This window comes from Uranotaenia lowii, chromosome 1 (assembly GCF_029784155.1).
Source record: "Uranotaenia lowii strain MFRU-FL chromosome 1, ASM2978415v1, whole genome shotgun sequence".
NCBI classification, from domain to species: domain Eukaryota; kingdom Metazoa; phylum Arthropoda; class Insecta; order Diptera; family Culicidae; genus Uranotaenia; species Uranotaenia lowii.
In genome coordinates this window covers 210,449,838-210,474,130 of record NC_073691.1, presented here as the reverse complement: position 1 = coordinate 210,474,130, position 24,293 = coordinate 210,449,838, and the positions used below count along the sequence as shown (strand labels likewise).

The 24,293-nt window shown below is 34.9% G+C and overlaps 1 long non-coding RNA gene across 1 annotated transcript in view; it reads left to right on the top strand.

Moving 5' to 3' along the window:
- Window positions 1-24,293, top strand: part of LOC129746766 (uncharacterized) — a 51,237-nt gene that overhangs the window by 2,818 nt on the left and 24,126 nt on the right. The window contains exon 2 of the long non-coding RNA XR_008737368.1: window positions 17,879-17,926. This is a non-coding gene — a long non-coding RNA (uncharacterized LOC129746766). The remainder of the gene's footprint in view (window positions 1-17,878; window positions 17,927-24,293) is intronic.

Sequence of the window (24,293 nt, the reverse complement as noted above, 5' to 3'; positions counted from 1 at the left end):
TCGATTTCTAGCGCCCTTTGATGACACCGGCGATGTAGTTCCTCATTCGAGATCCAGTTGCCAGGCCACCAAGCGCGGATGATGTTCCGCAGGCAGCGGTTTACAAATACTTGCAGTTTTCGCGTCGTCACCGCATATGTGCACCAAGTTTCGCACCCGTACAGCAATACGGATTTGACGTTTGAGTTGAAGATTCGGATTTTCGTTCGTAGAGAGATCTGGCGTGACCGCCAGATGTTTCGGAGACTCGCAAACGCAAATCGGGCCTTTCTGATCCGGGTTTCGATGTCTTTCCTGGTACCACCATCAGGCGATATCTGGCTACCAAGATACTGGAAGCACTCCACTTTCTCAACTTGTTGCCCAGCTACCATGAAACTGGAGGGATTTCCTGTGCGAATAACTATGATTTTGAATAAATAAATATTTTCCGGTCCTGAGGATAAATAAACCAACAAGTTTTGATTAATAAATGTTCATTTCACGAATTGACAAATACTAGTAAAAATTTGACAAATTTGACAATATGATCTGATAATACGGTTATAAAATTTCTTTAAAAAAAATTATCACAAGCTCTACCATAATTTCTGATTCGGCTTTCTTGTTCTTATTTCGATTTCTGGTAAAATAAAAAAAAAGTTTTAAAAATTCGGTTATGAAAATTTGAATTTATATTCACAATTCTGTTCAAAATCGTAACTCTTTCATGTGGTTTCTTCTACAAACTATTGTAATCATAAAAATAATGTCCTCTGAGTCTCAAATGTATCATGGATTCAGATTGATCCTTTTATGAATGTTTCTATGAATTCTTTTCACAAATTCATATTTTAAATTTTAATACAATCATAGATTTGGAATTTTATCTATTTTATTTCTTGAAACAAGAGTAAAAATTTATTGAATGAATTCTCAGTTTTTGCTAGCGAATTTGTAATGTTGATCATTATTGTTGTTTCTTAGTGGTTCTCCACACCGATTTTAACCGATTTAAATGAAATTCGTTATGTGGGTGATTTATTTTGGTTTCTCAATATTTCAAAACAAAACAACTTCAAATTTGCAGTATTTCAGTCTATCCCGAATTTTTGGAATCGTCAAGAATAGATCCATCCGATAATGTACAAATATGATGGGGTCCTATAAAAGTTTTGATAGCTATCTCTGATCTTCCAATACAAAAAATAAATCTTACTTAAAAACAGACATCTAATTTTGGCTCTAACTTTTCATTTTTCAACTAACTGTTTCCTTAAACTTAAATTTTAGTTTTTGTTATTATTTTGATCTTCACTTCATAGAACATACTAAGTCTTTCCGTTGTTATTTAAAGGTATTTGAATGATGATTGAAATGTGCGCTTTGGGTCATATTGAACCCGATCAGCTTTGAAAGGTTGAGATTTTGAGAATATGAGTTTTTACTTTGAATTTTAGAACAAATCAAAACCAAAGTTCTGTTAAATACTCAGAAATTAAATTGAATTTTAAAATAGTCATGAAATTGTTGAAAATAATTGGATTTCAGAAACATTATAGAGGAACTAAGTTTAGAATCGAAAAAGAATATAAAAGTTGTTATAATTGTATGTTGGATAGGTGGAATTTAATAATTGAAAAATTAAAAAAAAAAACACAACGGTTTTTACAGAAATTATAATACCTACACATAAGAATTTTTATCAGTATTTAAAGCATAATTATAATCGTCATCCGATGTTCATATTTCATCAGAACAGTGTTAATGCAAATTTATTTTAAAAATCAAGAAAAAAAACTCCACTTCGTAATCTTGACAGGACTCTATTTGACGATTAAAAAATGTTCTGTTTTTATTTGTTAAATCAGAACAACAAAGTTAAATAAAGGCAACGGGAAAACTTTCCGTGTCCCAAGAGAAAAATGGCCCCAGGCTTCCAAATCATGTATCAAACTTTTTGTGGAGAACGTTAACTGATTTCTAAATCTCAACTTGCTTGCAAACTGACAAGATGCAGTTAATTTGTTCTATAATAGTTATTTTGGTTTCTTTTTCAATCCTAGAAAATATTGTCTGAACTTAATTAAAACTAATGTTGCGTCCGTTTATTCTAGAAAATGTCAGGGATTTTAAAAATCTTCACACATTGAGCTTAGGGGCCGTTCACTAATTACGTAAGCACGATTTTGGAAATTTTCAACCCCCCCTCCCCCCCTGGAAAGACAAAGTAAGATTTTTCAAAACCCCCCCTCCCCCCCTTGTAAGATCTTACGTTTTTTTTTCTTTGAGACATTGACACGTTTTTTGTTAAAAAAAACTTGAAAATATTAAAAATGTGACATAAATGCTTCACAGCAAAGCACTTTTTAAGTAAAATTAAAAAAAAAACTGTATTTGAAAAGCACAATAATTAACAATAATACAATAATTAACAATAATTTACAATACATTTCCAAAATCGAATAAACAATATAAAATCTCAATTCCGATTTAAAAAAGAGAGATCAATCAGGTTAGCACAAGGCTGTTATGTTTTTTACTTGAAAATCATAAAAATCTTTAAAAAAAATATCATTCTAAACTACTAGAATTGGGACAAAAATGTTTAACGACAATCACGTTGTCAACTAACCTAAAAGCTCAGACTCATTCAGCGGTAAGCGATAAAGTTTTAGGAATTTTTTTTTGGTTAATCGTTTGTATAATTTAAAAGTTGGTAGTGTCTATCACTGAAAAAACTGTCTAGAAATTCATTATTTAAACCACCTTATATTGATTTTTCAAGATTTTTTCTGGATGAAGTCATTTTCGAAATATGATGGATTCAAATTGTGGATTCACATCGCGAAATTTTCCTTTTTGTTTCTATAAATTTCTCATTTAAAAAGATTGTTATGATGGAAAGCGAAAAGCGACGATCTTGTTTAATAATGTGATTTAGTGTTTTTGTTGGTTTGAATTGGTTCTCTATAAATTTTATAAAACCTGCAATTTATATTTATTAATTCAAAGCTTTTAAAAGATAAATAACATAACATCAAAATTAACCAACAAATTGGTAGTGAGTAAAAAAACCTGAGTAATATCGTTTCGTATGGCTGTGATAAATTTTTAAAGTAACATTTCTTACGTAAGATTTTTGGAAACCCCCCCTGCCCCCCTAGTAAGAGATCGTAAGCAAATGTGAAACCCCCCCACCCCCCCTATGTGCTTACGTAATTAGTGAACAGCCCCTTAAGAGCCGCAGTTATACATCTAAAGAGCCGTAGGCGGCTCGCGAGCCGCAGGTTGCTGACCTCTGGCCTAGAGTGATTTAAGAAATAAATCCAGAGGCGAGCTAAATTTCTGACATGTTTGTTTAAACTTATTTTTGAACACGATTTGAGATCAAAACATTTTCGGTTACCATATTAAATTCATTTCTTGATCTGGAAATTTCACTTGAAAAAAATCTCCATGAGGGGGGTTAATCCGCTAAACCCCCCCCCCCCCCCCGTTCGCACGGCCTTGCAACACGTGTTTTAAAAAAAACTTGAAGGCCACAGAACTTGAAAATGTTTATGCATGGCAAAATTTTCAAAATCTGCTGTCTGTGTCAAAATTTCTACCACTTTTTCTCAACACCAGTGAACTTGCTTTTACAATACCTTGTGTTCTATTTATACTTAAAAAATCTCTATGGTTACATTTCCCAACAGTTTATTACTCATAAACACCACCAGTATTAGAAAAAAAATGCAATACTTTATCAATAAATTAAATATTTCAAACGTTTTTTCTTTAAGGACAATTGGTATTATAAAAAAAGTATTTTCAATGAATCAAAATACTGTTAGTTCTTTATCTTCTTTGAACTATTTATGTTTTCTGTATACAATCATTTCTAATCATCAGTGCACAATGGGGAAAAAAGTGTATAAACCGAAGAAATTCAATACCTTCCCTTTTACTCGAAACAAATCCATGAAATATACTTTCCTCTAGTTAAAATTTCCAGAGAAGCGATTGGACATAGTTTCAGACGCCGCACGAGCTTACAAACGGAGTTATAGTTGTATTCGTTGTATTCCTCGAAAAAAATCACACAAGATTCGTCTCATTTCCTTTAAAAAAATCAAGTCGGAACATTCTTTTTCTGAAATTTTTGAAAAATGTTGGGAATTTGAGGGTAAAACAGCCATAACTCTTGTTTCCAATCCGTGCGGTGGCTCAAATAGGCTTCGTTGGATTCCTCGAAAAAATCACACAAAATGCGCTTCATTTTGTTCAAAATTTTCAAGAGAATTGAGAATTGTCGGGAAATTGAGGGTAAAAACAGCCAGAACTCCATTTTCCGAAGCGTGCGGTGATTCAAATAACTTTCATTAGATTCCTCTGTGAAAATCACACAAGATACGTCCCATTTTGTTCAAAATTTTTAAATCCGAATATGCGTATTCTTAACTATTTGAAAATTGTAGGGAAATTGAAGGTAAAACAGCCATAACTCCATTATCTGAAGCGTGCGGTCGCTCAAATAGTATCTATTCGATTCCTTGAAAAAAATCACATAAGATTCGTCTAATTTGGTTCAAAATTTTCAAGTCCGATCATGCTTTTTTTTTGGAATAATTGAAAAATACAGGAGAATTGAGGGTGAAAACAGCCATAACTCCATTTTCCGAAACGTGCGGTAGCTCAAACAGCTTCCAATTGATTTATCAGAAAAAAGTTGCAAAAGATAGGCCTTATTTTGTTCAATGTTTTCAAGTCTAAATAAGTTTTTTTCTGGATTGTTTAGGGGAATTAAAAAGGCACTAGAACAGCACTAGAAAGTACTTTTTCATAGATTTGTTTTCTGTAGCAGGGAAGATATTGAAAACAACAAAAGAGAAACAAGAAATCTACTTAGATCTTGAAAGATTTTCAATAATTTAAGCCCTAAAGATGTTCCCATAAGATTCCCATAGTCTTCTACCAACAAAAAAATTTCAGTATTTAATGCAAGAATAAAAGAAGCATTTCACTGCACAAGTTACAATTATGTATTAAGCTTATCTTTGCCCAACTCGTCTCCAATAGGTGTTGGAAATGAAGACGAAAAGCTCTTCTTTCACTTCTCCAGAAAAACCCACAAATATGTTAACAGTTTTGCGTAAATGCATCTGCATCTCACTTTTGCACATGTAAAATCTTGGCCCAAACATGCTGCATAGTCAATTCTTTTCCTTTTCTAGATTAATCAATAAGGCCATAGAAGAAAAATCAAAGCAAGCTAGGAACAGGAAACGTTTGCAACCGAAAAAACTGTGTGCACTGAACTTCCGACGGGAATCACCCAGCACATCAGAAGCACGTCTTACCTGTAGGCCTGTCAGCAATCGAAAGAGGGCGACACAACGATGAGTGAGATCTCGTATGGAATGATATATGACGTGTTGCCAGAATATATTTATTAGAACGTTGTCAGTACTTATTGCGCTACTTTATTATTGAGCTACTTTCTAACGAGGGGTACTCACATACTCACATCTCCCTTCCTCTCCATAAATGACCTTTTTTGTAAGAAAAAAGGTTATAGAGAAAGAGAGAGAGAAAAAAAGGGAACCTTCTTGGAAAAGCACAAGCTAACTAACCAATTTATTTCATACTCTTTCTTCTCCTAAGTGTCCAATCCAACAGACGAAATTACTATTATTCCTGTTATGTAGTTCTATCGCTATCTGACCATTTTTTTTTGAAAAAAAAAAAAAACAAATAACATCATAAGGCATTCATCAAAAGTTTACTCATCTAAATATGAGCCTGCCCATTTACCGAATTTAACATTCAGCATATTTGCCAATACTTAAGAGTAAACAAATCGCTCAGGGATAGTGCATTGATTTTCTGAAACGGTAAATGAAACAACCTTTTGTTTTACTCTCAAAACAAACTCTTTAATTTAACACCGAAAATAACAAATTCAATTTTTGGTAAAAAAACAAAGTATTATTTCTTTAATACCTTTTTGTCTTCTTCTTCATCGTCGGTCCAACCCGGTGGGGTGGCTCGATCCGTATTACGTTGTACGTTGTTAACCCGTCGCTTCGGGCACTTTGCAACGAAATGTCCGCGTTCACCACACCCATTACAGGTTTTACCTAGAGCTGGGCAAGTAGTTTCACTTCTGTGTGCGGGACGGTTGCATAGGTGGCAACGACCACGGCGTTCTTCGACCCGGCGATCAGGGCCACGGAATCGCTTCGGCTGAAATTGGCTGTTCCGATTGCTATCTCGGTCACGCTTCCGGTACAGCTCGGACGGCCGCTTCCAGTTTCTTCGCTGGACGACGGCAATGTCGGAACCACTGGGTTGATTCGTTTCGGCTTCATATGCTTCCTCTCTCGTTGCTGATTGGACTATGAAGTTGATGTCATAATTGTATATCCTTGCTGACTTCGTTAGGTCCTTATTACGTAGCCCTTTCAGCAACTGCGCCCTGACGAAGCGTTCTTGGTCGACGGGGCTGTAACCGCATAACCTCACCTTTTCTTGTAGTCTGGCGTGGTAAGCGATAGCCGACTCCGCACAACCTTGTTTCATCGCTGCGAACGCCTCATGTTCCGCGGCTGTGTCCGTCATGGATTGAAGGTAACCACGAATATTGTTTACAAAGATCGAGTAACAATCGGGCTCCGCCAAACTTGGTTTCAGTTTAGCTGCTCTAACGATGCCTTGGAGCTCTTGCCCCAGACATAGAAATAAAAGCTTAGATCTTTGCGCTGAGCTAACGGCATTTCCCAACGAAGCTGCAATGTCGAAATTTTCTATGAAGCGATTCCACTCCTCCCACATTATATTGGCCGGAATGCCGGAGGGGAATGGCTTGATGTGGTCCCATCTCACGGCAACTTGGGCACCTTCAACACGGTCACTAGAATTCTGCGAGACACTCCAATTTTCTTCGACGATGGGGCGAGGAACAACACCGGGCTTTTCATATTCATTCAGCTTATTGGTCAAATCCTCAATCACTTTCCGCATGCGATCCAGCTCTTCGACAATTTCGGACGATTTCTTCCCTGCTATCTTCGGCGATGTGTCATTTTCCTCGGAAGGTTCCGGACCATTTTTATCCTCGGCTTCGCTGGATTCGCACAACGATGTTGATGAATCCGATTCATCGGAAGTTACACAGTCTCCACTTTCTTCATCCTGTTGGTCACGGGCATTGCTATGCTCGCTTTCTTCATCCGGGAATGCACCGAAAACGAAGCGATGCGGCTCCTGTTGTTCGCTGTCCGAGTCATTAGCAATTCGTACATATTTTCCTTTATCCTCCATTTTGAAGCTAGTAGTTAAAACTGTAATCTCTTTGGTGAACTCTCGCAATCATACCCTGAAAGCACCAACAAAACATTACAATGTTGATTTTTTTTTGGCTTATTTCTCAAAAACACATTTTTCTAAAGTTCTTCAAATCCGATTCTTTTAAATACCACTGCTGAAAACGTTTTCCTCATACATTTTGATTTCATTCCGATGCGTATCAGAGCTTTCTTATATTGTTGTAGGAGAGAAACCTCGGTCCACCTCTTTTGTTTTTTTTTTTTTAATTTCTGGCTCAAAACAAAACTTGAATCAGCTCAAGATTTTCTTTAACCTCTGTGGTTAATATGGAGGTGAAGACAGTTCACTTCAAACACGATTAACCTAAATCGTCAAACACTTTCAGAAAACCTCCGCGGTTTATTAACGAATGGAAACGGTCCATGTCGTGCTTATTTTGCAATCCTTGCCGAATAGGTGAAAACGGTTCACTTCTATTGCTTGATTTTCAATGAAACTTGAATCGACTCAAGATTTTCTCTAACCTCCTCGGTTAACATAAAGGTGAAAACAGTTCACTTCAAACACGATTAACCTAAATCGTCAAAGACTTTCGAACACTTTTCAGAAAACCTCCTCGGTTCATTAACGAGTGGAAACAGTCCAAATCGTTCTCACTGTGATATCACTCGATAGAAAGAATAAAGTCTGCAAGTGTCTCACTAATGCAAAATATTTTTAAGCCTCCACGGATAGTCCGCTTTGTTCTCTATAGTTTCCAGCAAAACGTTTTCTTCACTCGATTTTTCTCGGCGCCATTTTGTTTTCACCACGTGTCAAAGGAAACAAAACACTTTTTAATTCCCTTCCATGCTGAGTGATTCCCGTGTCTACTATTCTGTTTTTGTTTGAATCTTTACCAGGTAATCAATTAAAAACAATATCCTGGCATTGATCGCCAAAATGTGTGCACTGAACTTCCGACGGGAATCACCCAGCACATCAGAAGCACGTCTTACCTGTAGGCCTGTCAGCAATCGAAAGAGGGCGACACAACGATGAGTGAGATCTCGTATGGAATGATATATGACGTGTTGCCAGAATATATTTATTAGAACGTTGTCAGTACTTATTGCGCTACTTTATTATTGAGCTACTTTCTAACGAGGGGTACTCACATACTCACAAAAACATGCATCTGGAAATTACACTACATACATGTAAGGAGCAGTGATGGTAAATTTCTCTTGTCACGCTTGACCCGACCAGTTTTGTTTCATCCAACGACTGGCACTGTTCTCAATTGACGGAGCCTCACTACTCGCATGACGGATAAAGCACGACAACAATCAACATTTCTCCATCATCGACTGGCGAAGCTCCTACACATGGTCAAAATTTCTCCTGGCAAATCTCTTCACACTTCGATCGGCTGCTGACGGCAGGTACAACTAATTGAACGACTTGCTGGCAGAGAGCAACAATAGCAATAAAAAACTGAAAACGAGCTTGCTGGCAGGAGCAACAATAATAATAAATGCTTTTCTTGTTCGTCTTCGGCTTGCTGGTAGGAGCAACAATAATAATAAATGCGTTTCTTTTTCGTCATTGGTCGTTTGAATGCGATTGCTTGACTAGGTTATTATTTTAGCTTGAAATGACTGGGGAATGAATGACTGGCAAACGAAGTGACTGGTCGTTAAGTAACAGTCAATTGAGTTTGACGGACCAAGAGGCTTCACAGTCACAGCTTCACGCCTCATGACGATGACTTTTGCCAAGCCTGGTAAGGAGAACGAAGAAAAACACTTTCTAATTCCACCATGAATCAATTTTTAGAGCCCTTCTTTATTGATTTAAACTTTGATTTTATACGTGCACTTTCCTATTATCAATTTGAAAACAAGCGCCTTTTTCACCAAAAACATTGATATGGAACGCCAGTCAGCGTACACTTTTCCTGGGAAATCGAATTTGTATTTCGATTTTTATCGAATCTGTATTTGTCTTTCGATTAGGAATTCAAACGTTAAAACCACATTCTTTTTGATTTGAACTTTTTCTTTCTTCACTTAATTTGAACATAATTGTGCGAGAACACATCTTTGTTCTGCAAATTTTAGATAAACAGGGATTTTTCACAAGTAGAAATTCTTCAAAACCGAGGACGACACATAAACCAGTGCACGCAGTGAATTTGAAATAAACATTTTCTGCTTATAGTTCTACCACCGGAAGATAATCTTCAAAATACACTGAATTTCACTTCATCGAAAAAATCACACATAAATTTAATATTTTCCCGGAAACATTAACGCAAAAATTTGTACGAGCGAAAAAAACACAACCGCATTCGACCAAGGCTTGCTTAGCTCTCTAAGAATGAATCTTCCTTTGTTCAAAACTCGAAACTCAAGCTACAGCTCTCATTTTAAAGGGTTACTTCTTTTTTTATGATCAAATAAAAAATTTCAAACCATGAACAATTGAATGTTCATTAATTTTACAAGGTGCGGCAAATCACACCAGGTTAGCTAGTCGTAAATAACAAATCACTAGAAAATAATTAACAATATCAGCACAAACATCTATCGTCCAATATTCCAATCTATTTCCAAATTTCAATGAAAATGTAAGTTAGACGGTAATTACGTGAAAAGCTGCCATAAATCACAGATAAGGCTCCGCAGGTTTGTTATTCTAGTACAGTATACATTTTGTGGTACATTTCGCTCTTGAGAGTTTTCTGAAACAAGATTCCAAGAATGAAAACCTGTTATCGCATTGAATTCAACAGGTGAACGTTTGTGTGTTCGAAAAAATTGAATCATCGCAATTCTTAGAAGTAGGAGACCGGAAAAAGAGAATCGAATTTCAACTTTTCAAATTAGACGAAAAGTTGGTATTCAGTTCCTGCAAGATTTGGAATGTAGGTACATTTTTCATTAAAATCGCATTTGAAAACTGAACGTAAATTCAACCATAGTAAGCACAGGATAAAGTTTCTCGACGTTTTGGTTGTATCTCTAGGTCTTATATTGTTAAACGCGAAGACTTGAGAAGCCCCGACCGTCATCATGGCATGCTTTAATTCTTTGCTAGCCAAGGGTTGGTGGAATGCCGACAACGGTCGTTGGTTGGTGTGATAGAAGTTTATAATTGCATTTACAATTAAAATTTTATCATTTTCTCACACATATATCACGGGCAGGAGCAGTTTCTGTGGGAAATTTTACTCACATAAACTGTACGACATGTTAATCGAGATTCGAGCAAGAACAGGTATTGTGGAATGGGAACACGCTTTTGGCGGAACGGTGATTCATGATTTTGGCTGAATGGAAGACACGTGCCCACAAGCCATGGCGTAGTAAATCGGAAGGACAACACCTGATTTTCATAGCGAATATGTTACGTTATTTAAATATGGCTTAGAATGACAAAGTTGTTTGAAAGACATTTTTGGGGAAGTAAGAGACACTAAACCATTCAAATTTTCCACGAAATTGGCGATAAGATTACATTCAAGCGGAATTCCGAACACAATGCTTGGTATCATTTTGATCGTCTTAGAGCAGACGTCATCGGTCTACAACTCAGCTGAAGGAACTCAGTAGACCCGTAGTTAACTTTCGCCGTTTTTCGAATCTTCGGCTTCGACAAAAACAATTCATGCATACACAATGAAGATGTGGGCGCATATCGGATGCTGCTGGTTGGCTGGTTGCTTTCTATTGGCTGTGGCGCATTGCTGTACGTATGTGGATAACATTCACGCCCGCTCCGGTTTACACGTCTATAAATTTGTAATCATCTCGTACATGAGCCGGATGCTGCTCCTGGAATGAATATCTATCCCAAAGCGAAAAAAAGGAAGAAAATAACACCACACGGAAACATAAATTCCTAACGCGCGGGTTTCGTTGACTGTTATCCGTTTTAGGTTTTAGGAAGGTGGTAAAATTTTATTGAATTTGAAATCGGCTATTTTGGGAAGCGTTTCAATAAAAAAAAACGATCGAAACAATTTCATTAGATGTTGTGCTGTCTCCATTTTTTGACATTTACTGAGAGAAGGTTTTCTTACATTAACAGGCAGTATTGGGTAGAACAAGAGCAAGTCTTTCAAATTTTCATTAAATTGTGGATATAATTACTTTCAAACATCCGTTAAAATTAATAGTTCAGCAGTGACATAACTTTGACAAATACAATTTGACTAGTAGTCCTCTGCCGAATATCGTGATGATCTCGTAGGTTGGCCGGTCGTCGATGGGAGTTGTGATTAGGATAATGCGGTCAGATAGAAAGCTAAGACAACTGTAACGATGTCCTTATATCTTTTCCTAGCAGTTCTAACTAAATTCCTGCGAATTCAGAAAGTTATGAGTGGCTCCATAGAGCTTCTTATCTTGTCTTGGCTCAAGAGAGTAAAATTCATCATTCTATAGGCATCTTAGGATGACAGTGGGTGTATGGAAAAGATTTCTTCATCGAATTTAGAAAACAGATCATATCCATTTTGTAGATTGCCCCTAAAAACTGACCTGTACTCAATTGGACATGATTTAAAGTTTATATTTTTAAAGTAAGCTTGCCAGATTGCCCGGTTTTATCCGGGTTTGGCCGGATAATTAAAACATAATTTGGGAACAGTCCGGCCCGTCCCGATTGCCCGGATTTCAACCAACGGAAATCGAGAAAATCGAAATTTTAATTTTAAAACCAAATGCCTTGAAATGTATGAAGCGTCAAAATCTGATATTATTTAGGAAAAAAAAAATTGCTGAAAAACATACCTTCTGGAATTTTTCCGGTTACGACCATTCGGATTGAAGCACCTTTCACTTACAGCCACCTTGCCATTTGCTGTCATTCACAATTTTGAATAACTGAAAGCGATCAAATCAAAGTAACCATAGGTATTTTGCAAACGAAAAATCATAAGCAGAACAAGTGTGTCAGTGAATTGTGTGCCGAGGTAAAGTTGTGAATCGTTTAAACAAATATTGTTTGTGAATCCTAATTTTTTTCCTAATTTAGTCAGTTATTTAGTTCAGCTACAACATGGTAGGAACATTCTTCAAATCATAACTACTAAATGTACTACCAATCAGGTAAATTTATGCAATAGAATAGATAAATAATATCCTAACCTACACCAATTTTCCAGTACAGTACATGTGCTATCAAGTTGCGAGCACAGAATAGGCAAAAGTTTTACGTTACCCATTTCATTAAACTAAATTATGAAAAAACGTATTGAACTAAACGAAATGTTAAACAGTGTGGCAGTTAATGTAGGAGTTTTTCTTTGTAATTCTTTCATTTAAGGAATTTATTACAGCCACAAAATAAACATATTGTTGAATAAAGGTCGTTTTAACAATTCGGAAAATTCTGTTCTTCTGTCTGTCGCTCAAGCAACAGCCGTTTTTCAGGAAATCTGTGTGTTAGGGTTAATATGGCATAAACATAATTTTTCAATAGTAAGGTCCAGTAATTCTTCAATACGGTAGGCGGAATTTGAAAACATATAAAAATGAAATTAAAATTAAGTTCACCGTCAAAATAACAAGTTGTAAACAAGAAGGAAAAAAGACAAAAAGTTGGAATTGCCAAAATGACAAAAATGGCAATAATCGAAAACGTGATATAATAAAAAAAAGTGCTGAATATTTATTATTATTTTCACTTTTGTAATTTTTGTAGTTTTTGCAATTTTAGTAATTTTTATAATTTTTGTAATTTTTATCATTTTTGTAATTTTTATCATTTTTATAATTTTTGTCATTTTTGTAGTTTTTGTAATTTTTGTCATTTTTGTCATTTTTGTCATTTTTGTCATTTTTGTCATTTTTGTCATTTTTGTCATTTTTGTCATTTTTGTCATTTTTGTCATTTTTGTCATTTTTGTCATTTTTGTCATTTTTGTCATTTTTGTCATTTTTGTCATTTTTGTCATTTTTGTCATTTTTGTCATTTTTGTCATTTTTGTCATTTTTGTCATTTTTGTCATTTATGTCATTTTTGTCATTTTTGTCATTTTGGTCATTTTTGTCATTTTTGTCATTTTTGTCATTTTTGTCATTTTTGTCATTTTTGTCATTTTTGTCATTTTTGTCATTTTTGTCATTTTTGTCATTTTTGTCATTTTTGTCATTTTTGTCATTTTTGTCATTTTTGTCATTTTTGTCATTTTTGTCATTTTTGTCATTTTTGTCATTTTTGTCATTTTTGTCATTTTTGTCATTTTTGTCATTTTTGTCATTTTTGTCATTTTTGTCATTTTTGTCATTTTTGTCATTTTTGTCATTTTTGTCATTTTTGTCATTTTTGTCATTTTTGTCATTTTTGTCATTTTTGTCATTTTTGTCATTTTTGTCATTTTTGTCATTTTTGTAATTTTTGTAATTTTTGTAATTTTTGTAATTTTTGTAATTTTTGTAATTTTTGTAATTTTTGTAATTTTTGTAATTTTTGTAATTTTTGTCATTTTTGTAATTTTTGTAATTTTTGTAATTTTTGTAATTTTTGTAATTTTTGTAATTTTTGTAATTTTTGTAATTTTTGTAATTTTTGTAATTTTTGTAATTTTTGTAATTTTTGTCATTTTTGTAATTTTTGTCATTTTTGTCATTTTTGTCATTTTTGTCATTTTTGTCATTTTTGTCATTTTTGTCATTTTTGTCATTTTTGTCATTTTTGTCATTTTTGTCATTTTTGTAATTTGTGTAATTTTTGTAATTTTAGTCATTTTTGTCAGTTTTGTCATTTTTGTCATTTTTGTTATTTTTGTCATTTTTGTTATTTTTGTCATTTTTGTCATTTTTGTCATTTTTGTCATTTTTGTCATTTTTGTCATTTTTGTCATTTTTGTCATTTTTGTCATTTTTGTCATTTTTGTCATTTTTGTCATTTTTGTCATTTTTGTAATTTTTGTAATTTTTGTAATTTTTGTCATTTTTGTCATTTTTGTAATTTTTGTAATTTTTTTGTCATTTTTGTCATTTTTGTCATTTTTGTCATTTTTGTTATTTTTGTCATTTTTGTCATTTTTGTTATTTTTGTCATTCTTTCATCGTCTTTTGATTTTTTTCACGTGTAAAATTTAATTGGAATAATTTTCTTTAACAGATATTACTGATTTTCATTCAAAAATTATATTTGCCATGAATTTCTTTCTAGGAGATACAATGATTGTGATTGAATTTACGTTTTTGCTTTTTGAATTTTATTCATTGATCTTAGGAAATTCATTACGAGCCAGAAATCCAAGACTTATAGTATGAAACCAGACACAAATGATTTAAAATCACAATGATACATGAGTCGGTACATTTCTGACTTAATCCATTTAAGCAAATCAATTCCTTCGTTAAATTCATTTGAAACTTGTTCGTCCCCGAAAACCTCACCTCCTAGTCGAAATTGCAATCACACACATACCCATAATCTTGTCAATTTGGAATACAATCTAACTTTATTACATCTTATTGGATAACAAGAAACCATGCTCTGCTTCTTCTTCTCAACTTTCGACTTTTTTCTCCTTCCACGACCGACAACCGACTGCCATCCATTCAAGAGACGAAGAAGCAACAGATTTTTCAAATTAGTATTGCCTCGGTTCCTGCACCACATTTGCTTCCGGGCGGATTGAAACGAGAAAAAAAATAAAACGGAAGTTTTCTTGAGTCGTACTTATTTCTACTGAATTTTTCACTTCTGAACCAGGCACATTTCCTGGAACATATGCTGGGTATGTACAATGCACAGTACATCCTGGATGAAGAGCGAACGGGTTGATGATCCTCGGTGCTTGCCCCTGTAACTACATAAGCCCGTGCCAAGGTACCGGGCACGTTTCCAGAAGGGTTAAGTGAAATTACTGGCTGGGATCGTAAATTCGTTGGATCATAAATTTCAGCGGCAGCCAGCAGTCGTTGCTGGTAGATTCACTGGGTACTGCATACTGTAGGAACGTTGAAGCGGAAAATTTACTCGCATATGAATATGTGTGGAGCTGTTTGAGTTAGCAAACAAATCTTAGGAGAGAGTAAAATTGTTGAAAAATTGAGAAATATTTATTTTTGTTCTACTAATTGGTGTCGTTTAGCCGATGAGGGTATGACGAAAGCTTGGATCTTCCAGAAGTTTTTCAGTTTAATTAAATTAATTAACAACTAGCTGACCCGGTAAACTTCGTTTTACCTTCCAAAGTATAAATCGTAATAAATGTTTAATTTCATCTACAGGTCCTTAACTGCATTGTGCTCGCCAATAGATTCTTATGGAAATCGTAACAAATAAAGTTTTATTTGTATTGGGACCCCCCTTTCATAAAAAGTGAGATCCTTGAAACTATTATACAAACCATCTCTGGCCCAAAAAACCCTTGGATACCAAATTTCACTTCATTCCGACCGACCATTCATACGTGATGTTATTACAAAGAAAACGCCTCCATTTTTATATATAAGAAGATGTGAAGAAGAGATAACTTTGTATGGGGACCCCCCTTTCATAAAAAGTGAGATTCTATTATACAAAGAACTATTATACAAACCATCTCTGACCCAAAAAACCCTCGGATACCAAATTTCACTTCATTCCGACCGACCATTCATACGTGATGTTATTACAAAGAAAACGCCGCCATTTTTATATATAAGAAGATGTGAAGAAGAGATGAGAAGAGATAATTTTGTATGGGGACCCCCCTTTCATAAAAAGTGAGATTCTTGAAACTATTATACAAACCATCTCTGACCCAAAAAACCCTCGGATACCAAATTTCACTTCATTCCGACCGACCATTCATACGTGATGTTATTACAAAGAAAACGCCTCCATTTTTATATATAAGAAGATGTGAAGAAGAGATAACTTTGTATGGGGACCCCCCTTTCATAAAAAGTGAGATTCTTCAAACTATTAAACAAACCATCTCTGACCCAAAAAACCCTCGGATACCAAATTTCACTTCATTCCGACCGACCATTCATACGTGATGTTATTACAAAGAAAACGCCGCCATTTTTATATATAAGAAGATGTGAAGAAGAGATGAGAAGAGATAATTTTGTATGGGGACCCCCCTTTCATAAAAAGTGAGATCCTTGAAACTATTATACAAACCATCTCTGACCCAAAAAACCCTCGGATACCAAATTTCACTTCATTCCGACCGACCATTCATACGTGATGTTATTACAAAGAAAACGCCTCCATTTTTATATATAAGAAGATGTGAAGAAGAGATAACTTTGTATGGGGACCCCCCTTTCATAAAAAGTGAGATTCTTCAAACTATTAAACAAACCATCTCTGACCCAAAAAACCCTCGGATACCAAATTTCACTTCATTCCGACCGACCATTCATACGTGATGTTACTACAAAGAAAACGCCTCCATTTTTATATATAAGATGTGAAGAGATAATTTTGTATGGGGACCCCCCTTTCATAAAAAGTGAGATTCTTGAAACTATTATACAAACCATCTCTGACCCAAAAAACCCTCGGATACCAAATTTCACTGCATTCCGACCGACCATTCATACGTGATGTTATTACAAAGAAAACGCCTCCATTTTTATATATAAGAAGATGTGAAGAAGAGATAACTTTGTATGGGGACCCCCCTTTCATAAAAAGTGAGATTCTTGAAACTATTATACAAACCATCTCTGACCCAAAAAACCCTCGGATACCAAATTTCACTTCATTCCGACCGACCATTCATACGTGATGTTATTACAAAGAAAACGCCGCCATTTTTATATATAAGAAGATGTGAAGAAGAGATGAGAAGAGATAATTTTGTATGGGGACCCCCCTTTCATAAAAAGTGAGATTCTTGAAACTATTATACAAACCATCTCTGACCCAAAAAACCCTCGGATACCAAATTTCACTGCATTCCGACCGACCATTCATACGTGATGTTATCACAAAGAAAACGCCTCCATTTTTATATATAAGATTATGTTGAAAAACAAAGGTAAACTCGCTCATTTTGAGTCATTTTTGCCCTAAGTCAAAAAGAAGTCGTATCCATCTGAAATTCTCTCGATGATGTTGATAAAAATTCATCTGGGATTTGTTGTTCGCAACAAATTGAGTCCATTTTTATTCCCCCTTTTAACTTCCTTCATCCCTCCTTTCTAGAATGGATGTCCAAATTACATAATCCTGGCCGTGTCAAGCAAAACAAAACCTGCTCGGATGCTTTCTCGGATTGTTTCTCACCGGTCGGTCTTTCATTCAGTCGGTGGAAGCTTTCGCCGGCATCTTGCGGTTTTCGGGATGCCCGACTCGAGCTACGTGATTCGTTTTTCTCGTACAAAAGACCCCAGGAATACGTGACAAACGGTTTATTACTTTGTTTTGTTCACTCACTGACTGGTCGAGGTTTGTGGTTAGGTTTAGGTTGAGATGCTGTTGCTCCAGGCGTTTTTACCGATCTGAAACTAAACCGAGGAAAAAAAATATACACACAAACCCCACCGCACAGGATGATATATTCGATAACTTGAAACACAACCCCATTGATAATAATGTTGTTTACTTTTCTCATGCGTGTTTTTTTGTTCATTTCCAGCTTCCATCGGCAAACAGATAAAGGGCGGTTATTTACTTCGATACAAGAGTGAGTATCTAATCATGTAGAAAAACAAATCACAATACAATTAACAGAGAAACTCAAACCCAAACAACAATTTTATTCGTGAAAAAATAAGAAACCATTTATCTAGCGTTTGATATAAGAAATATTCTTACTTTACTCTTGGTATCTTCCATCAAAAGGCGAACACTTTTTTCAGTCGTGGTATGGGTCAGCTTTTTCCACCAAACGTTTGTCTCATCAAAATCTTAGGCAACTGCACCCTTTTTTTCAATTATCACTGTTTTATTGCCCAATATTCAATTGAAAAAAAAACTGAAGACAATTTAGTGGATTCAACTGTTTCGAAATTAACTGGAGTGGGTTATTTTTGTGTCACTGAAACACGTTTTCATCAATTAAACTCAATACTTCAACTTTACCAAATATAGAATAAATCTTGTCAGCTTTATGTGTGATTTATTTGTATTTATCTTTTCGGGTTACTACGATAGCTTCACGGGTAATTCGCCTACTGGATCTCACATAAACCTCAACCTGAAGATTATCAAAAAGATACGTTTACCTATTAGCTCAAAATCTTTTCCGATAAATTAATATTCTTCTACAATTTTAATCCTTGAATGATCTTAAACGATAGTTTCAACAACGTTTTGAATGCCAAAAATCCTTTGTCATTTTTTTTTGAACGCCAAAGTTATTTGCTTCTCTGTAGGCCAGTCCCAGGTAACAATTTTAGCTTGATTATGATCAGAACAACTTTGTTAAAGCTATAGCATTAATCTTCATAAAATGCGCATTCTATACATCACCAGAACTCTGATAAAGTTGAAATCTGGTTACCTGGTCATCATGATAATTTTTTAAAATCTTCGATTAAATAATTATGTAAAATTTTGATCACCAAGGCTTTTATAAAGCTTTTATAAAACATGTTAGCAATTTTTGTTTTTTAGATTCCGTAAGTTCTCCAAGTTTTTTTTCTCATTTTTCTCAGCAATCATGATGGTTGATGAATGATGATTGCATTATTGATAAATGATCTGGAAAAATTGATAACAAAAAAGTTATTTTTTTACCATTTTATGAGCATCATTTCTACTGCCAGTCAAGATTTTAGATAAAATATATATCTAATAGTATCTTAAAATAAATAATAGTATCTTAAAATAAAAAATAACATTAAATTACTTCGCGATAAACTTTTTTCATTAAATATAATTATAAAACATGCGTTACCGCACCTGGCAACCCTGAAACTGCTACCGTCTAATCGATGATGATGATCATCGCAACGTCATCATTAATAATCCGTGCAAATCGAAACAAATACCGATATACGCAACTTCCGCTGCTTAAGTTTGTAATTCGCTAGGGTCGACAAAGTTTTCGACAATTCAGTCCGTTCATTTCCTTTTTTGCCGTGCTCAAGTAGAGAAGCCAAGTATCTTAGTATAGTTAGTATCTAGTAGTGAATTAGTGCTCAGCACATATACATGCAGATACGCGTCAAATCGTTAGGCCACAACTAGCAGTTTAACACATCGGTTTACTTCGAAAGCACCACGTTAGGAGCACAAAATCATCTGAAATAATCGAGGCAAATACTGCAAATCGGCACTAAATAATAAGTTGAACTGAATTCACAATGTCTAGCAAACAAACCTATCCTATATTATAATTGCAGCTTTGAAGCTGATAAATAAATCTGCTACAAATTAGCGTCGAGTTTTATCGCCTCAACAACATGACATAATGACATCGCAAATATAATGGAATTGATTCCTCCTATGTTTAAAACGCTGTATATTACTGATAATCGCATTAAACTTCCACGTGGGTACTGAGTTAGTTAGAGTTAGTTAAACTAGAAAAAAAAGCAATTTCGCTACCTGACGCCATCTTGAAATTCAAGATTGCGGCTTGCACTGAACTTTAAAATGATGTTGATCATTGAAAATTGCATGAAATCCCCACAATATTGGTATTGGGTGAAAGAGCCAAGCTAATTTATGAAATTTTTTGTAATTTTTGTCATTTTTGTAATTTTTGTCATGTTGATCATTTTGATCATTTTGGTTATTTTTGACATTTTTGTCATTTATGTCATTTATGTAATTTATGTAATTTATGTCATTTATGTCATTTATGTCATTTATGTCATATATGTCATTTATGTCATTTATGTCATTTATTTCATTTATGTCATTTATGTCATTTTTGTCGTTTTTATCATTTTTGCCATTTTTGTAATTTTTGTATTTTTTGTAATTTTTGTATTTTTTGTAATTTTTGTAATTTTTTGTCATTGTTGTCATTGTTGTCATTTTTGTAATTTTTGTAATTTTTGTCATTTTTGTAATTCTTGTCTTTTTGTCGTTTTTGACGTTTTTGTCGGTTTTGTCGTTTTTGTCGTTTTTGTCGTTTTTGTCGTTTTTGTCGTTTCTGTCGTTTTTGTCGTTTTTGTCGTTTTTGTCGTTTTTGTCGTTTTTGTCGTTTTTGTCGTTTTTGTCGTTTTTGTCGTTTTTGTCGTTTTTGTCATTTTTGTCATTTTTATCACTTGTGTCATTTTTGTCACTTTTGTCATTTTTGTCATTTTTGTCATTTTTGTCATTTTTGTCATTTTTGTCATTTTTGTCATTTTTGTCATTTTGGTCATTTTTGTCATTTTTGTCATTTTTGTCATTTTTGTCATTTTTGTCATTTTTGTCATTTTTGTCATTTTTGTCATTTTTGTCATTTTTGTCATTTTTGTCATTTTTGTCATTTTTGTCATTTTTGTCATTTTTGTCATTTTTGTCATTTTTGTCATTTTTGTCATTTTTGTCATTTTTGTCATTTTTGTCATTTTTGTCATTTTTGTCATTTTTGTCATTTTTGTCATTTTTGTCATTTTTGTCATTTTTGTCATTTTTGTCATTTTTGTCATTTTTGTCATTTTTGTCATTTTTGTCATTTTTGTCATTTTTGTCATTTTTGTCATTTTTGTCATTTTTGTCATTTTTTTTTCATTTTTGTCATTTTTGTCATTTTTGTCATTTTTGTCATTTTTGTCATTTTTGTCATTTTTGTCATTTTTGTCATTTTTGTCATTTTTGTCATTTTTGTCATTTATGTCGTTTTTGACGTTTTTGTCGTTTTTGTCGTTTTTGTCGTTTTTGTCGGTTTTGTCGGTTTTGTCGTTTTTGTCGGTTTCGTCGTTTTTGTCGTTTTGTCGTTTTTGTCATTTTTGTCATTTTCGTCATTTTTATCACTTATGTCATTTTTGTTATTTTTGTAATTTTTGTTATTTTGTAATTTTTGTCATTTTGTAATTTTTGTCATTGTGTCATTTTTGTATTTTTAGTAGTTTTTGTCATTTTTGATTTTTTTTAAATTTTTGTCATTTTTGTCATTTTCGTCATTTTTGTCATTTTTGTCATTTTTGTCATTTTTGTCATTTTTGTCATTTTTGTAATTTTTGCTACCTGACGCCATCTTGAAATCTAAGATTGCGGCTACCTTTTGCGATTTTCAGTAATTTACATTTTTTAATTAAGCAGAAGCCGTCATCTTCGATATCAAGATTACGTCAGAGAACGAAATTCGACTTTTTCTCGTTAAGCATTTTACCCAATACCCATATTGTGGGAGTTCCATCCGATTTTCAGCGATTTGGATTTCAAGATGGCGTCAGATATCGAAACTTGACTTCTTTCAGTTTAGCCCTTTCGATTTTTAGCCATTTACAGCGTTTTAATTTCAGTAAAAGCCGCCATTTTGGATTTCTAGATGACGTCAGATAGTGCAATTCGTATTCTTCTAGTTAAGCCATTTTAACTTATACCCATATCATGGGGGTTTCAAACGACTATCAATAATATACAGGTTTGAAGCGAAAAGCCGATGCCGCCATCTTGGATTTCAAGATAGCATCAGAATACCAAATTTGACTTCTTTTTGTATAGCCTTTCCACCCAAAACTTATATTGTGGGGCTTGCATTTAATTTTCAGTGATTTTAATCTTAAGCGAAAGCCGCCAACTCGACATCTGCTTGCTTATCTCTATCACCCAATAACCAATATTATGGGGGCCTCAAGCTATTACCAGTAATTTACAGGTTTGAAAAGAAAAGATTTCAAGATGGTGTCAGATAGCGAAATTCGACTTGTACTTGTTGAGCGCTTTCAACTATTTAATACCCATATTCCGATATTTCCAGACATTTACAGCATTTTCAAGTTAAGCGGATGAAACCATCTTGGATTTCAAGACAAGGCGTTGGACAACGATATTCGACTTGTACTCAATTAGTCAGGCGCATAGAGCTGAGATAAAAGATCTCCACTGCTGGCGAGTCGGAGCTAGCGTCTTCACTTGCTGCCAGCCATGGTTTTCGTCAACTTTTCGGATTTCAGTGGCCAGACTACGCCGCCACTAACGTTTCCGAATATCGTTTTCTAGCGCCTTCTTTTGATGACACCGACGATGTTTGAGATCCAGTTGCCAGGCCACCAAGCGAAGCGCGGATGACATTCCGCAGGCAGCAAGTCACAAAAACTTGCAGTTATCGCGTCGACATCGCATATGTGCACCAAGTTTCGCATCCGTACAACAATACGGACAACTATTGAAAATGTTGACCAAGTAATGGCTTCGAACTGATTATTTAACCATAGGTATACTCTGTTGTTTTTTGTAGATTTTTCTAAACACTTCCCACGTTGGCAATACAAAATTTCGTTGCTGAAAAAAAGCGGCTGTTTCCAGCAAAGCCTACTCAGATTTTAAACAGTGATGTAAATCATATTTGCGATCAAAACAGCGTATGCGTGCCATTGACAGCCACATCCCAAGAACGTTAATCATCCGAACGGATTCGATGCGTCTCCATCCTGAGTAGAACGCCGGCCCTGTTTTTGAATTGATTCCATTGACAATATGCTAACAACCAAAACTGATTCCATGAACCGATTTTCCAATAAAACACTGCTTTGTCGTGTTCTGCTAGCAGTAATTGGTTAGCAGAACAGAATTTCCAGTGGGGAGATTTATGAGCCTCCAAGAGGAACAGGCTCGACACAGCCTCGCGCGAGCTCCTTCCTTTTCTCCGAAGAACAATCTTCCATCATCGTCTGCTGGATTTCCTCAGGCGCACGGCGTGGCGGCGGCCCAATTCAGGAACCAATCGAGCTGAAACAACCGACGAAAGAAGGATATCGATTTATTGCGCTGAAAAACCACGGTTACGCCTCTCTCTACTGTTTCTGGTGGTTCCGTAAAGGCCTCCGGGGGCTGGAACCGGAGCTCCGGGATGGAAGTAATATCAATTTTCCGTTCTCGGCGGATGTGCAATTAATCTCAATCCGATTGGAGCATTTTCCCGAAACTAATAAGTGTCGCTAGCAACTGTGTGGAGCATACGGAAAGTCTGCTCGGCGTTTGAGTGGGTTGATTTATTTTTATGGCTCTGGTTTTATATGGACTGGAACGTCAAATTAATCTGAGCCAGGAGATTTCCTGCGTTCCGTGAACCAGGTATTTTGGAAAACTTTCGGAACATGAAGTCCTAGCTGAGCCACTCATGTCGTTATGGCGAAGTTTGGTGACATAAAACTTTGAACACTACCCACATGGCAACAACAACCATCATTAATCATCCGGTATATTTCGATGTCTGGAAGAAATGTGGGCACAAAGGAATTGAAACTGTGCGCAGGTCACACAATATTTGAGATTTCTTGTTTACCAACTTCTGGTCGAAAGTTTTTTTTATCCATAACAGTTGTTTAGTTTCTGAACGTTTTTGTGAGATTCTTTGAACTTTGAATAAAAAGAATTGAAGTCGAAAAAATAAATTTATTTCCAGTCTGGCAACTGAGAAACATTTGGTGTAGGTATCAAAAATTGTGAAACATAAAAATATTCGTTGTTGATCTCAAAGAAAACACGGTATATCTCAAAAACAACAGTAGGCTTTGAAGATTTCAACCGAATAAAAGCATTCGTTTATTTATAGCTAAAAGTCTACGGATGTTAATCGTTACAATTGGTTACAGTGTTATTCAACTATGCAACTGGAAATCGCATCTTTTCGACATCAAACATATCAAAGCTTGTGTCTTAAAATCGATTTTCCGACTGTTTTACTAAGCAAGAATCGGAGCGTAGAGCAAGTTCGATCGTAAGAAAGTAGGCCCCAGAGACCGATCAAGACTTAATCAGAGGTATAAGGAGCTGATCAGTTTTACCCAGATTTCACAACGAAACTTCAGAAGTATCCTCGTATCCTTCCTCATGATTCAACGGTTATGATTTCATATTGTGTCAGTTAAAAATTAATCCACCATTTCGTTCATTGATAGTTCGGAAAAGCACATTCGACTGACACAACTTATCAATATTTCTCA